This window comes from Syngnathus scovelli, chromosome 10, assembly GCF_024217435.2.
Source record: "Syngnathus scovelli strain Florida chromosome 10, RoL_Ssco_1.2, whole genome shotgun sequence".
Lineage (NCBI taxonomy): Eukaryota > Metazoa > Chordata > Actinopteri > Syngnathiformes > Syngnathidae > Syngnathus > Syngnathus scovelli.
Window position 1 is genome coordinate 15683182 of NC_090856.1, and position 14497 is coordinate 15697678.

Sequence of the window (14497 nt, forward strand, 5' to 3'; positions counted from 1 at the left end):
CCATGAGCCGCGAGCGCGACGTCATTGTCCGTAGGCAGCTAGTGGCAAAATGCACCCTGTTAGAGTTGCGCTCGCTCCAACTTATTTTGCAAGAACCACACGGGAGACAAGTAAGTTCTTTTGGACACCTGCAGGTGGAGAGTCCATCCGTTGTACGAATGAAGTCTGACTCTCGGCTCCTGCACGAGCATTTTTATTAAGAGAAACAGGGTGGGTGTAAGAGTGGATTGAATAGAGAAAGCCCTTGACCTCTAGTCAAAACATAGCAAGGGATGTTTTACGACTTTGTGTAGGAAGGGATAAGCGATAGGGATAAATAAGGGATAAATAATATTATTTATTACAGGTTGCAGTCAAAGTCAAAGCAACATAATCATACGATAAAGATAATCTGGAAAACCCTGACACACCCTGTAGTTGTCACTTTTGGAAAAGACGAGCGTCCCTCCAATCATCGCCGGTGACGGGTTTTTCAGGCTCTGGAGACAGGAGCTCATGTCAGAAATGTCATCGTGAGTCGCGTTTGTTTCTGCGCCGGAGCCGTTCGTTCCCTTTGCATCCAAAGAATCTCAAAGGCGGATTATTTGTGTCGACAGGAGAGAGATTTGCTGCTACGATACCGACGTCGAGAATCTCTGAGGAGGAACAAAGCTTGAGGTCCTGCAAGGTGAGTCTGTTTGTTTGAAATGGCCTTTTTCTCGCTATCGTTCCTCTCGTCGATTCATCGTGAGGTGTCGCTTCAGTTTGTTCAGAGAGATGTTTGCTTCCGCGCCCGCAGGTCATCGAAACATTTTACGGCTACGACGAAGACGTGTTGGTGGACTCGGACGGATCGTCCTTGTCTTTTCACACCGACAGAACCCCCGACACGGAACCCGAAGAGGTAGCCCGCCATTTCTGCCAGCGTATTGGCGCCAAACATTCCTCTTCAGCCTGGAATCGGACTCGTCTTTGCGTCGCGGGTGCTTTGTCGCCGGTCTGACTGATTCTGGTACTAGTGCTGTGTTGCATTGGTGTGTGCATGAGGAGGCGGAGCTTCGCTACCGCCAGCTGACGCAAGAATATCAAGCGCTGCAACGAGCCTACGCTCTGCTAGCCCAGACCAGCGGAGGGGACTACGACGCCGAGAAGGAGATCAAGGTGGCGCCCCTTCCCGCAACCCCCGGCCGGGTCGCAGCCTCCCCGTTCTCACCCAGCCTCGGGTGTTCTCTGGTCTGAAAGGAGGAGGAGGAGCCTCCCTCCTCCTCCTTTCAGACCAGAGAAAAGCTGATGATAGTGTCAAACGCACCTCTTTCAATAAGGTGCCCCCGGCTTCCCGGTAACGGGTTTGTCTTAGCCGGGTTCGGAGATTCGTCCGTAATCTAACCACCCGAGTTAAATTAACTCCACCGGAATCAATCTAATTTCTGTACGACGCCAATCCCTCTCAAGTCACCCTAAGCTCGAGCCGAGTAACTCAATTCGAGGCAAGACTTCGAAGTGACCGCATCGTATTGATGGCTCCCCGCTAATCAAAGTCAAAGTCAAAGTCAAAGTCAAAGTCAGCTTTATTGTCAATTTCTCCACATGCCAAAGACACACAAAGAAACCGAAATTTCGTTCCCCCCTATCCCACGGTGACAAGACATGGCTCACAACAGACAAACAAGTAAACAAGTATAACAAAAGCGTGCTGAATAAATAATGAATAAATAACACAACAATAAATAAATAAAGAAATAAAGAAATAGGAGGAGCAGAAAAAAAAGGAGCAAGTGCGTGTACAGCAGACATTCCCGAAAATAGCGCAACAGTGCCGCACGCTACGCAGAAGGGGGTAGCGAGTTCAGGGCCCTAACAGCCTGGAGAAAGAAGCTGTTGGCGAGTCTGGTGGTGCGGGAGCGCAGGCTCCTGTACCTCTTCCCAGAGGGCAGAAGGTCAAACAAAGAGTGAGCCGGGTGACTCACATCTCTGGCAATCGAGGTTGCCTTGCGGGCGACATGGGAGGTGTAAATGTCCTTCAGGGAGGGTAGCGAAGCACCAATAATCTTACCAGCCGTATTCACTATGCGCTGCAGGGCCTTCAAGTTCTGTTCAGTGCAGTTACCACCCCAGACAGCGATGCAACTGGTGAGGACGCTCTCAATGGTGCCACGGTAAAATGTAGACAGGACTGCCTGAGGAGCACATGCACGCCTGAGCTTCCGCAGGAAGTACAAGCGGCGCTGAGCTTTCTTTGCCAGTGACGAGGTGTTTTCGGACCAGGAGAGGTCCTCACTGATGTGCACCCCCAGGAACTTGGTGCAGCTCACCCTCTCCACCACAGCACCATCAATGATCAGCGGCAGGTGTGTTGTGTGACCCTTCCGGAAGTCAACAATCATTTCCTTGGTCTTATTGACGTTCAGCAGGAGGTTGTTGTCCCTGCACCACGTGGTCAGAAGGTCAACTTCTGACCTGTACCGAGTCTCGTCGCCCTTCGTGATGAGACCCACCAGAGTCGTGTCGTCAGCAAACTTCACTATGCGGTTGTCGCTGTAGGTCGCAGTGCAGTCATGCGTCAGCAGGGTGAAGAGCAATGGACTGAGCACGCAGCCCTGCTCAGCGTGATGCTGGCGGAGATTTTGTCGCCAACACGCACCACCTGAGGCCTCTGACAGAGGAAGTCCAGTATCCAGTTGCAGAGGGAGGTACTGAGGCCCAGCTCGTCGAGTTTGCAGATGAGTCGCTGCGGCACAATGGTGTTGAAGGCAGAGCTGAAGTCGACAAACAGCAACCTCACATATGAGTACTGTCTCTCCAGGTGGGTGAGGGCCGAGTGGAGGGCAGAGCAGATGGCATCCTCAGAGGACCGCTTGGCACGGTACGCAAACTGGAAAGGGTCAATGGTGGGGGGGAGAACGGACTTGATGTGCTCCATGACCAGCCGCTCAAAGCACTTCATGATGATGGGCGTCAGTGCTACAGGGCGGTAGTCATTGAAGCAGGATGGTGCAGGTTTCTTTGGCACAGGAACGATGGTGGCAGCCTTGAAACACGAGGGGACGATGGCCTGCTGCAGGGAAACGTTAAAGATGTCCGTGAAGACACCCGACAGCTCCCCAGCACAGTCCTTCAGCGCTCGACCCGGGATGTTGTCAGGGCCCGCCGCCTTACGGGTGTCAATAGCGGCAAGCGCCCTCCTCACACCGTCGGCAGAGAGGCGCAGGGGCTGCTCGTGTGGGGGGGGAGTGGACTTCAGTGGGCAAGTGCTGTTCTGGGCGTCGAAGCGAGCAAAGAAGCGGTTCAGATCGTTCAGCAGACGGACGTCGCCCTCACAGCTCCTCGGCGCGGGCTTGTAGTCCGTGATGGTCTGAATGCCCCGCCAAAGGCTACGTGCGTCCTTGCTGTCCTTGAAGTGGGTGGAGACCTTGCACGAGAACGCCTTCTTCGCTTCTTTGATGCCTCGGGACAGGTCGGCCCTCGCTGTCCTCAAGCCAGCCTCATCCCCCGCTCTGAAAGCCTTGTCCCTGGCCCTCAACAGTCTGAGGACAGCCCCCGTCAGCCACGGCTTCCAGTTCGCGCGAGTGACGACGGATTTCGAGCAAGTCACATCATCGATGCACTTTGTGATGTAAGAGGTAACAGAGTCAGTATACTCCTCTATGTCCGTCCAATCGTTGTAGGTGGCTGCCTGCTTAAATAAGTCCCAGTCAGTGGTGTCGAAGCAGTCACGAAGTGCATCGGAGGCACCCTCAGGCCACACTCGAACCTGCCTCCGAACCGTTTGAAGTTCTTATTATGTTACGGATATTTTTAGATGTCTTTGTTAAGACCTCAGGGATTCGTTTGTATAGCGCGCCCTAGCACTAGTTTTGCCGAAGTAAATGTTGATATGGGTCCGTTCTACTTGGTCGCTCAAGCAGCGAGCCGACCAACTTGTTTATTCGAAAGAGAATCGAATTAATAAAAGTGTGACAATAATAGCATTTAAGGAGAAAATTAATGCACTTTACGTTATTAATTCTAACTTCTTATATGTAGATCTAGCACTTAACTGTCGGCGTGCTTCACCCCACTTGATTGCTTTAAAAAGAATAACAACTTTCTTAAAACGAATAAAAATGTCTTACTCTATTTAGATTTGCCCAGTAATTAATTTGGAAGGCAAGTCTATTTTTCGATCGTGTCCTGTTTAACTTTTGACGCGGCCCGACAAAATTAAGAACTGGGCCGCGCCCGACGGACAATCGAAATACTTTTATCCTTCACCAACTCAAATGATCTATTTTAACCATCGTCGTTATTTTATTTAGAGGAAGTAAATTTTCAAACGAATTCACTTTTGACGAAATTCACTCTTCCCTTAAATATCTACGAAAGTTATTTAATTCTCTAACATGTTCGGAGTTACTTTTTACGCGGCCCGTCAAAAGGGGAAACGGGCCTGCGCCCTTCAAATAATTAAATTACTTTCAGTTCTACACCAAACCGATAATCCGATTCAAACACTTCCGTTAATTTATTAAGACGAAGCAAACTTTCAAACGGATTGAAATTCACTCGTGTCTCAAATAACTACGAAAGTTATTCAATTCTCTAAAATTGTCTGATGTTACTTTTATTTATTACGGTCCTATGTTATACCATAATAACCCCCCGCACATTAATCAAATTGTCAAATCAACCCCGAACCATCGATTGTACATTCAGTACAAATCAGCGCACAACAAAGTAGATGAATATACACAACACATTTATTGAAGAAACATGAAATAGAATTACAAATCTTAATCACTCCAGAAACCGAACAATTTCACCCACTGATACCCGTGTTAATAAAATCATTCAATCCCAGAACAATTCGATTGCAAAACACAGTTCATGAAAGAGGGAATCAATTTTTAGCCAAGCAAAGAAATCAAGAAGTAAAAATCACATTTGTGCTTCTCCAAACAATTTATGTCACGCCACTATTCTCATAGTGACGGGTCCCTTGATCGAATTGACTAACAATATTGCTTTAAGCTGTTACAGAATACATTTTTAGCCAAGCAAAGAAATCAAAAAGTAAAAATCACATTTGTGCGTCCATGCGTGACTCACAATCCGACACCGTGTTCCTGTTTTATTTCTATTTTAACTTGCTTAGCTTATTTTGGCCCCTTTTTTGGTCTCATGTTTTGGTCTGGCGCCATCTTTTGGACAAATTTGGAATTTCAGCTCTGCCAATTTATTCCTGTGAACAATCCATATTTTACCATTTGCACCATCTCTTCCCCCCATGTTACATGACAGTAGAAATGGGTCACTATCAAAGCAGAGTAGCAGATCTGGAGTCAGCGCTGAAGCAACAAGGACAGGTAAGCTTATCAATGAGCACACCTTTTTCTCAGACAAAATAGCTACATTCTTCAGTCACTCATTCGTCTTGCATTACTGGACCAACCCCCTATGAACGTGGCTGGGAAAATGTGGAGAAAAGCAAATGTCATTTTCCAGTCAACCAAAGAATTTGTGGATGAAAATGACACAACATTCCAAAGCTGTCCACGCGTTTGTCTCTTCTAGAATGTCAAGTGGGTGGAGGAGAAGCAGCTGCTGCGTCAGAGCAATCAGCAGTTGGCCGAAAAGGTGACGGAAAGAAAGGCGCTGGGCGGAGTCGCTTGGCGTCACACCCGTCCGGAAGCCCCGCAGATGAGGTCTGACTGTCTTTTCAGGTCAGGCGGATGGAGGCGGAAGAAGCGCGTCTGAAAGAGCACATCCAGGATATCCGAGACCAAAACGAACTGCTTGAGTTCCGCATCCTGGAGCTGGAGGTGGGAAGACTCGCACAAGCGTGTTGAGGCCAGAGATGTGACGGACGGACGGACGGACGGATGCATGCCTCTGCCTTTCAGGAGAGGGAGTGGCGCTCCTCCGTCTTGAAGTTGCAAGTCCGTTTCCCAGACGGCCTCAGCCCTTTGCAGATCTACTGCGAGGCCGACGGCGTGAGCGTACGTAAGGCGTCCCTCGCAACCCTAACCTTAACCTGAGGTCCCAGAACACCTTACATTGCTCCTTGCGCCTTTCCCCAGGACATCCTCATCAGTGATCTGATGAAGAAGCTGGACATCCTGGGCGATAACGCCGTAAGTGTATGTCGAACTCCTTATGTTCGCACTCCACGAGACTCGGCGGCTCAAATGTGACTTTTGGAAGGCTTTGCGCTGAAAGAACCTTGTTGACGCTGTGCCTTTGGGCTCTTGCAGAATCTCACCAACGAGGAGCAGGTGGTCGTGATTCACGCCAGGACCCTTCCCACCCTAGCCGAGAAGGTAACGCGCACGTCCACGCACGCTCTCGCATTCTGCTTATGTGACAGCAGCCTTTCCTCAGTGGTTAGAATACATCAAAGTGACCAAGTCAGCACTTCAACAGAAGATGTTGGACATTGAAAGTGAGAAGGTAGACAGACACGCGACATCAGCCAAGGGGAACTCGGGGCAATGTGCCCCAACAATTCTGACCTTGAGCTGTGCTAGGATATGTTCTGCAACCAGAAGGGCTACCTGGATGAAGAGTTGGACTTCAGGAAGCGTTCCATGGACCAGGCTCATAAGGTAAGCCGCCCTCAAATCTCCCGCCGGACTACTGATGGACGAGGATTGCGGCCCAGAGGATCATGGAGCTGGAGGCCATGTTGTACGAGGCGCTACCGCAGCGGGACTGCCCCGCCACGGACGGCGAAAAAGCCAGCCACGCTGGCGTGAATGACGTGCTGACGGCGGATCAGAGACAAGAGCTTAGGAGCGCCGTGGACCAATGGAAGCGAGCCCTGATGTGGGAGTTGAGGGAGCGCGACGCTTGCATCCTCCAAGAGAGAATGGATCTGCTGCACAGCGCGCAACAGGTAAGGGCCCAAAGCCAGCCCGGCACTTACTTGCACGCTTACTGGCTTTTGAAGGCTACTTTCCATTTGTCCGTCCTAGAGGAACAAAGAGCTGAAAGAATTCATCGAAGCTCAGAAGAGACAAATCAAACAATTGGAGGAGAAGTTTCTGTTTCTCTTTCTAGTCTTCTCCTTGGCCTTCATTCTGTGGCCCTAACACCAGCTGGTGAGTGAGCTCCAGCGGCACCGCACTCGACACCTCCGATACACTGCCAGCCGGTCTCAGACGTTGGCAGACGCTCCGATGCCGACGTATACCCCCCGCCACGGTGACAGAGGCACCGCGTCACACCGGCGCTCATCCAATCAGAAGGCAGGAAAGGCAAATTCACATGCAGGGCACTCTTGAACCAGAAGAGAGCGCCACAAAAAACGGTTGTTGCCCCAAACGCGCACTAAAAAGGGTCAGAATAACAAGAGTCCCACCGGCCAGCCGGGGCCACCCGTCCATCCATTTCTTCAGGGGGGGAAAAAATTGGAGTCACCGGTGAGTACATTTTGCATTTAGCTCTGCTTTTCTGCTTCTGTCTTCAAGTGTGTGGCATCCTGCGACCAAAGATTCAGCCAACCCCAAAGCGGTTGACCTCAACGTCCCACCACCATTCCTACCAGAGCAGGTGACGTGATGCTTTGGACATCCTTCCGTCTCAGATGCCCAAAAGTACTCTTTGCCACATCTGCGGCAATACGGTGTCTTTTCAAAGGTGCAAATAAATCCAGCGTGGGCGGAACACGCACATCTTCGGTTTTTCCCGCTTTGTTTGTGTGACAGCTGTTGTGAAAATTTTACACAAATAAAGTTGTATAGTACAGGTTTGGCCAAGCCGCAACTCCCGAACCGCATGCGGCTCTTTTATGTTCATATCAACATTTGTGTGTGTGTGTGTAGGTGTGTGTGTGTGTGGGGGGGGGGGTTGTGCGTGTTGGCTTCACTTGAGTTCAATTTAGTATTTTCGTCAAAAGCGCATGTGGTGAAATTCCACAAAGTAGGATGGGCAAACACATTCCAGTAAACTATTAGTGTCAATTGGGCTCTCGAAATGGCAGGGAAAAGATGCACAGCAAAACGAAAATATGTAGATGAACACAGGACGTTTTTATCAGAGTGGGAAAGTTTCTATTTTTTGTTGAACGTGATGGCAAACCATTCTGCCTGATACGTCAGACCTCAGCGCATTTCAAAGATTCAAATCTTCAGCGCCATGCACTTCAGCTCACTCCATGCTAACATTGATCAGGCGTCGAACCCGCAACATCATGCTTAAGAGGTGGACATGCTAACCAGTGCGCCATTATGTCAACGCATAACAACTGTAAGAACTTCCGCCGGAATTCAAATCCGCGGGGAGAGTTAACTTGTTTAAAAGGGAGTGGGCAGAAGAATTATTTAATTTATTTAAATCTATTTGGAGTGTGCGCCATTATGTCAATGCATAACAACTGTAAGTCTACTAAACAAAACAGCGGTTGCTATATGACGTCTGCCACGTCGTGGTCACGTGACGCGGACGTGACGTCGACGCCTACTTTACATCCCACCGATCACAGGACCCCTCGGCTGCATAACCGCGCCCCCTTCCCAACCAATCGGATTTGCTATACGCGAAAACGACGCCAATGGGCGGGCTCTTCCGCCAGAATTTAAATCCGTGGGCGTGGCTCGCAACAGGAAGTAGGAAAATGGCGATGTTGACAAAGACACAGCGGATGGTAACATACGACTAACGAGAGAAATATTTTTATTTTCTGCTTGCAACTGGACCGTCCAGAGCGTACACGGTAAGTACAACTCATCGTTTTTAAAAAGAAGTACTTTTGTTGCCCTGAAAAGCGAGTGAGTGTGGCGTTTGGGGGGAACGTCGAATTTCGACGATTCTTTCTGGTCAACGGTTGTAAATGATAGCATTGATTAAAAAAGAAAACTTGATGTAACTCTACTTTTAACTGCCGTTTCAGATAAGCGGGTATTACGTCGCAGTCATGTGCCGCGGATATGACGTAATTGGCTGAACTTCCACCAAAATTCAAATCTGTTGGCGCGATGGCCGTGAGCCACTGAGCAACGACGAATATCAACAGAAATATCTTTATTTTCTGCTTGCAACTGGACCGTCTACAGCGTACACGGTAAGTAACACTCATTGTGTTTAAAGAGATTTACGTTTGTAATAGCAACGTGTAGCTGAGGCGCTAGCAGAAGTGTAGCCGCGTTGCGTTGTACGTGTTGTTAGAGATTTGCTCACTCCAACTTATTTTGCAAGAACCAAACAGAAGACAAGCAAGTTCTTTTAGACACCTGCAGGTGGAGAGTCCATTCGTCGCTGTCTGAACAGCGATTATCGAATGAAGTCTGAAAGGTCTCCTTCCTGCAAGGGCATATTTATTAGGAGGAACAGAGTGGGGGTATGAGTGGGCTGAATAGAAAGCCCTTGTCCTCTAGTCTAAACATCTCAGGGGATGTTTTACGATCTTGTGATAAGGAGGACAAGGTAAGGTATTTATTACCTGTTGCATTCCAACATAATCCTATGATAAAGATAACCTGGAAAACCCTAACATCTCCCTCCTGTTTTATCATATGATTATGCTACCCCAAACAACAAAGACAAGTAAGAAAAAAAACACATATATATGTATAATGAAGAAAGAAGAATAGGAAAAATAAAAACAACAAACAATGATAGCAACACTTTCCAGTGAAGATGAGGCATTACCTTAATACCCCAGATCAAACTTATTGTGTAAGCGAAAAACCTGCTGGCCAGATGTTATTAGCAGGAAAATTCTTACACGGTCCCTTTGCCTTAAGGCGACCAGAATGCTATCAATAAAAACAAAAAGAAAAACAAAGAAACAGTACATCAGCGTATCCATTACTTGCGAAGCATATTTGATGGTCAAATCAACAAGTTTCCGTAATACATGCTCAACAGAACAGCATCTACGCAATCCACGTCTCATTATCATTATCACATCTGTCACGTCTAAGAAGTTGTATATGTGCTCGCATTTTCGTCAGCTGCTGATGTTCTAGTCTGTAGGTGAGGTCTGTCACACACACTGGCGCACACACTCGTGTCCAGTTGGCAGGCAGCATCGGACAACTCTCGTGACCACAAAACCATGATCCGTACTGAACAGGCACGTGCACTCATAGGATGCAGGTGAGGCAGTGCCTCTGAACTTCTGAATGAAGTAGGTCCCGTCCGATGGTGCAGCCATGTTGGTAGTAGAGCCCTTACACCTTGAAAATGGCTCTCTCATCCTGGCACACAGCGGTGATGTCCAAAGCTCCCATCCAGTTTCCTCCTGGAGAGCAGTCATCGTTAATGCATTTGTGGATCCTGCAACCTTGGGTGCAACATGTGTAGTCAGCAAGACTTGGAATGGTCCCTCCCGTCGTGGCTGGCCCAGTTCCTTCCTTTAATGACCTCGATGTAGACCCAGTCTCCTGGATTGATGGGGTTGTCGACCTGTGAGGAGGAAAGATCAAGCGGCAGTAAATTTGTCTTTGACACAGTTTGAGCGTCCTGATCATATAATCTGCCAAGGACTGCTCTTCATCTGTTGTTTGCAACTCTCGTAGTCAATTGTAGTGCCCATTTAACTGGCAAATAGGAATGTTTGCGGGAAGAGTTTGAACACTTCCTAATGATTCCCTTTAACCAAAAACTATTTATGACAGGGGCGTTCCCATTTATTGCCTCCTGGTTTAAAAGAGATTGTCTTACCCATGCCTTCTTTCTCCTCACACGCTCGCATCCACACAGGGTGTGAGCACACACACACACACACGCACACGCACCCACGCAGACAAAGAGATTCTAATCCATCTCTCATGTAGCTTCTCTTGATAGAATCTCCTATCGGTAACTGTATAGCAGACGTTTTAGCATATAATCCCATACTCTGCTCTCTCACTTCTACTTTTCCATGTCGGTGCAGTCGTAGGTGGCCCCTATTGCAGTCATTGTCTTGTTAACTGTTGCCTTGTGACTCCTATGCATGATTGTGTGAATGTCAAAAATTGAACGTACCTAACTTTCTGACCATCCAACCTCCACTGTGGTGCAAAAAACTTACTATTGTATTGAGTAGGTACATTGAGCAACCTAGCTTCCTCCTGACTGCCAAATGTCCTGTTCTAAAATTTATAGAACTCGACCTCTACGTCTTAAGCTTGATGAGCCAAAATATAAGATCTTGCTCTTGTTTCCTACCGTTTTAGCCTATTTGTTTTATCCAAATCCGTTCAATCTCTGATCATAATCTGTAGCCCTACGTATTTTTCAAATTTTTATTTATTTATTTATCAAATCTCCTCAGTTCTGTCAAACTCAGTGCACAATGAACCTCCCTTCCACTTTGAACCAAGCTTCACCAAATTTGGGAACGCCGTAGCAAGGAGTGCGATTTGGTTGTCAGACACTCCAAGTCCATATCTTTTTGCCGCACTTCACCCTATCAAGTTGGTGTTCTTTTGTTGTTGCTTCAGAGCGACCCCATCCATCACTCTTGAATGAGTCCATTGTTCAAATGAGTCAATTTTCATCATTGTGAGTTCCTCCGCTTTTCACTGTCTTTTCCGTCCCCGAGGATGTTGTATTTCCTCCGGAGTGTACTTGTCCTCCTCCAAGCACAACAGCAGTCTTTTCTTGTCCTTCGCCAAAGGTCAAAGGTGCTTCAGAGCCAGGCACCATTTTGTGGTTGTTCACGGCTGCAGGCGAAGTCTTGGATTGGGTTTCAGGGGCCCTGACACTGAGAATGACAGGCTGGTTTGAACACTTGTAAGACTATTTCCAAATGTAGCTGCTTCCATCAATTTGCTGGTAACATTTATTTACCAAACTTCAAATTCTCCTAATAACAGCGGTCTCGTTTTTATATCGTAAATCCTGCAACTCATCCTATTTTTGAGCTACATTTTATCTATAGTTCCAATTTAATCGGACAGTATGTTGTCTTCAGTATCATTATTGAAAATCAACTCATCGAGGTCTGCTTTCCACATCAAGCCCTGATCTGTATGTCTTGACCTCTCACATGTTATTGTCATGCTTGCTCAAAAATGTGACTTAGAGTATGGTGCTGTGAATTCTCAATCTCCCCAATGAAATTGGATCCCACCTCGTAGTTCTTATCTTTCCCATGTTCCTGTTAGCCTGCAATTGTCCAAATCAAAAATGTTTTCTTTTAACTGTCTTTCTTTTGAACCTCTAAATCTCTCGTGTTGCTAAACTATCTACACCAGAACAAAAAATTTACCACAATATAACACCAAATGTATTCGAAAATTCATTGTCATAAAGTGTTGTATTATTACTATCTTCCACTATCTGTCCTAGTCCTACTCACTCCCCCCCTTCTGAGGCTTGGCAACGCCCATGCCTCACACCTTGACAAACTTTTTGGGAGAATGCGTTCTTTACTACATACGATTCCATCATCATTTAATTTGACTTTCTTTCCAAAACGCTTCTCAATTTCTCAGTTCACACATCTTCTACATGTGTTACTGGTTCTCCAGTTTTTTTTCTAGTTAATTATCAATCCAAAAGCTACGTGTTTCTTTCTAACATTCAACCTGCTCAAAATCACTCTTTCATCAAAGTCGCTCTACTAATTTTCTATAGTAGTCGCCAACAACTTCAACCATTCAACCTGTAATTTCTTTTCATTCAGGCTATCATTCATCAATGTTCATTTGCATCTCACACGCAGTCTCCAAAAAGGAGTCTTTCTATCACATTGGTCCCAATTCATCCAAGCTCACCACACAACATTCATATATCATTTCCAACTTAGGTTTCCTGGTAGAGCAATCCACCAATTCAAAAAAGACTTAACTAAAACAACCAACTGGCAAATTAATCTGATTTTTTCCTTTGTTTTTAAATTTGAAGAACTCAATCTCTCAGATTTAGCTTGCATTTAGAATTTTGTATAATCTTATAACACAATCAATCAATTATTCCTATTAAATGTAGCATTGCAAAATCTTAAATTCACAATTTAGCTTCTTCCAATTCCTGAAAGCATGTTCCGTTGTTTTGTTAACTCCGAATTTCTCATGAGGGCTTGACACTAACATGCACTAGTGTGGATTAGTTTCTGCTCGCAAACAGATTTCTCTCTTTTTCCTCTCATTTTTATCTTTCAAAATCATTTCTGTTCTGCGGTGCAAATTGGATAGACCACAGTCTAGCAAAATTTTTTTATACTAAAACTTTAGCCAATGTTCATCATTTTAACATATACGCACACACATGCACAGCTCTCGCATGCAAAAGGTAGTTCCCAGCAACAATGATTCGTCACAGGCTGGCCATTTCCTGTGGTCGATCATGAGCTGGTCCCTCCCATGCACACGAGGACAGCACATTCTAATTTTATTTATCTTCTAGAAGCAAGTTGCATTCCTTTACCACTTGATTTGCATATTTTAACTTCAGTGTAACACAATTTGAGCTCTAGTCATTTGTAATTTGGGCATACAAACAGCATTGTCATACTTCTTGGATGGACAGGATTTCTAATAATCTAAAAAAAATTCTAATAATCTGACAATGACATGTTTTGCTGTCATATGGGCATCTATTCTTTCTTTCTCTGTATGAGCATAAGCGGTCAAAGAGGAGGAAGCTTGTCATGCTAAAAATTTGGCTTTTTCTCTGCTCCTTCCTCCACCCTTTGATTGATATTGTTTTGCAAAACGACACTCTCGTGCGAAGTGTCCTCGTCCCCCACAGTTCAGAATCTCGTGGGGGTTTTGAATTATATGGCGGCCTGCGACCTTGTTGGTATCTAACTCTTCCTCTGCCCCTTTGGGAACTTTGGAAGAAGATCGTTGTATCTTCATTTAGATCATTATCATCATCTAGATGAAATACATCAGAACTTTTGCCTTTCTCAATCCCTTTATCAGCGTCTCCGGGCCACTGCATGTTTTTTGTAAACCAAGCAGTGTCCGCTTCCACGAAGTGTTTCCTCACCCAACTGCCCATTTCAGGGCGGAAATTAGTGAGGAGCGCATTTTTAAGCTGTTGTTGATAAGCACTCTCAGCTGTATCATTGAATGGGATGCCACTATGCACCCTGAATTCTTTGTCAAATTTCCTTGTACTCCATACATTTTCTTCCACTTCAGCATGCATTGCATACAATTAAGAAATCTACTTGCCATGAACTTCTCGTTTTAAAGAAGAGCAGAGCAAGAGATTTACCGTTCTTATTTCCCATCTTAATTTTAGTCGCTTAAGGTTTTACAATTTTTTTTCAATTTTTTTTTTTTTCTTTGAGGATCCTCAATGCAGGTTTAAATTGACCTTTCAACAAATTACTAGCCTGTTTTATTGCCATGGATCAACGCTAGAACTGCTTTTTAGTCAATTTATCCTACCAGTCACACACTCAATCACACTAACTCCAGCGCTTTTTTAGGCCTCATGGCTCGGACAAACCAAAGCCGTATCTCATAGCTCGGATAAACCAAAGCCGAATCTCATAGCTCGGACAAACCAAAGCCGAATCTCATAGCTCGGACAAACCAAAGCCGAATCTCATAGCTCGGACAAACCAAAGCCGAATCTCATAGCTCGGACAAACCAA

The 14497-nt window shown here is 46.1% G+C and overlaps 2 long non-coding RNA genes across 2 annotated transcripts; one reads left to right on the forward strand and one right to left on the reverse strand.

The window, feature by feature from the left end:
- The first annotated feature begins 5841 nt into the window (after positions 1-5841).
- Positions 5842-6339, forward strand: LOC125973622 (uncharacterized). Its single transcript, XR_011087532.1, has 3 exons — positions 5842-5954; positions 6036-6089; positions 6210-6339. It is a non-coding gene; the product is annotated as an uncharacterized lncRNA (long non-coding RNA).
- A 2833-nt stretch (positions 6340-9172) lies between these two features.
- Positions 9173-12840, reverse strand: LOC137840701 (uncharacterized). The gene is made up of 2 exons (XR_011087615.1): positions 12551-12840; positions 9173-12473 (listed from the first exon to the last, which is right to left on the reverse strand). It is a non-coding gene; the product is annotated as an uncharacterized lncRNA (long non-coding RNA).
- Positions 12841-14497: the final 1657 nt, after the last annotated feature.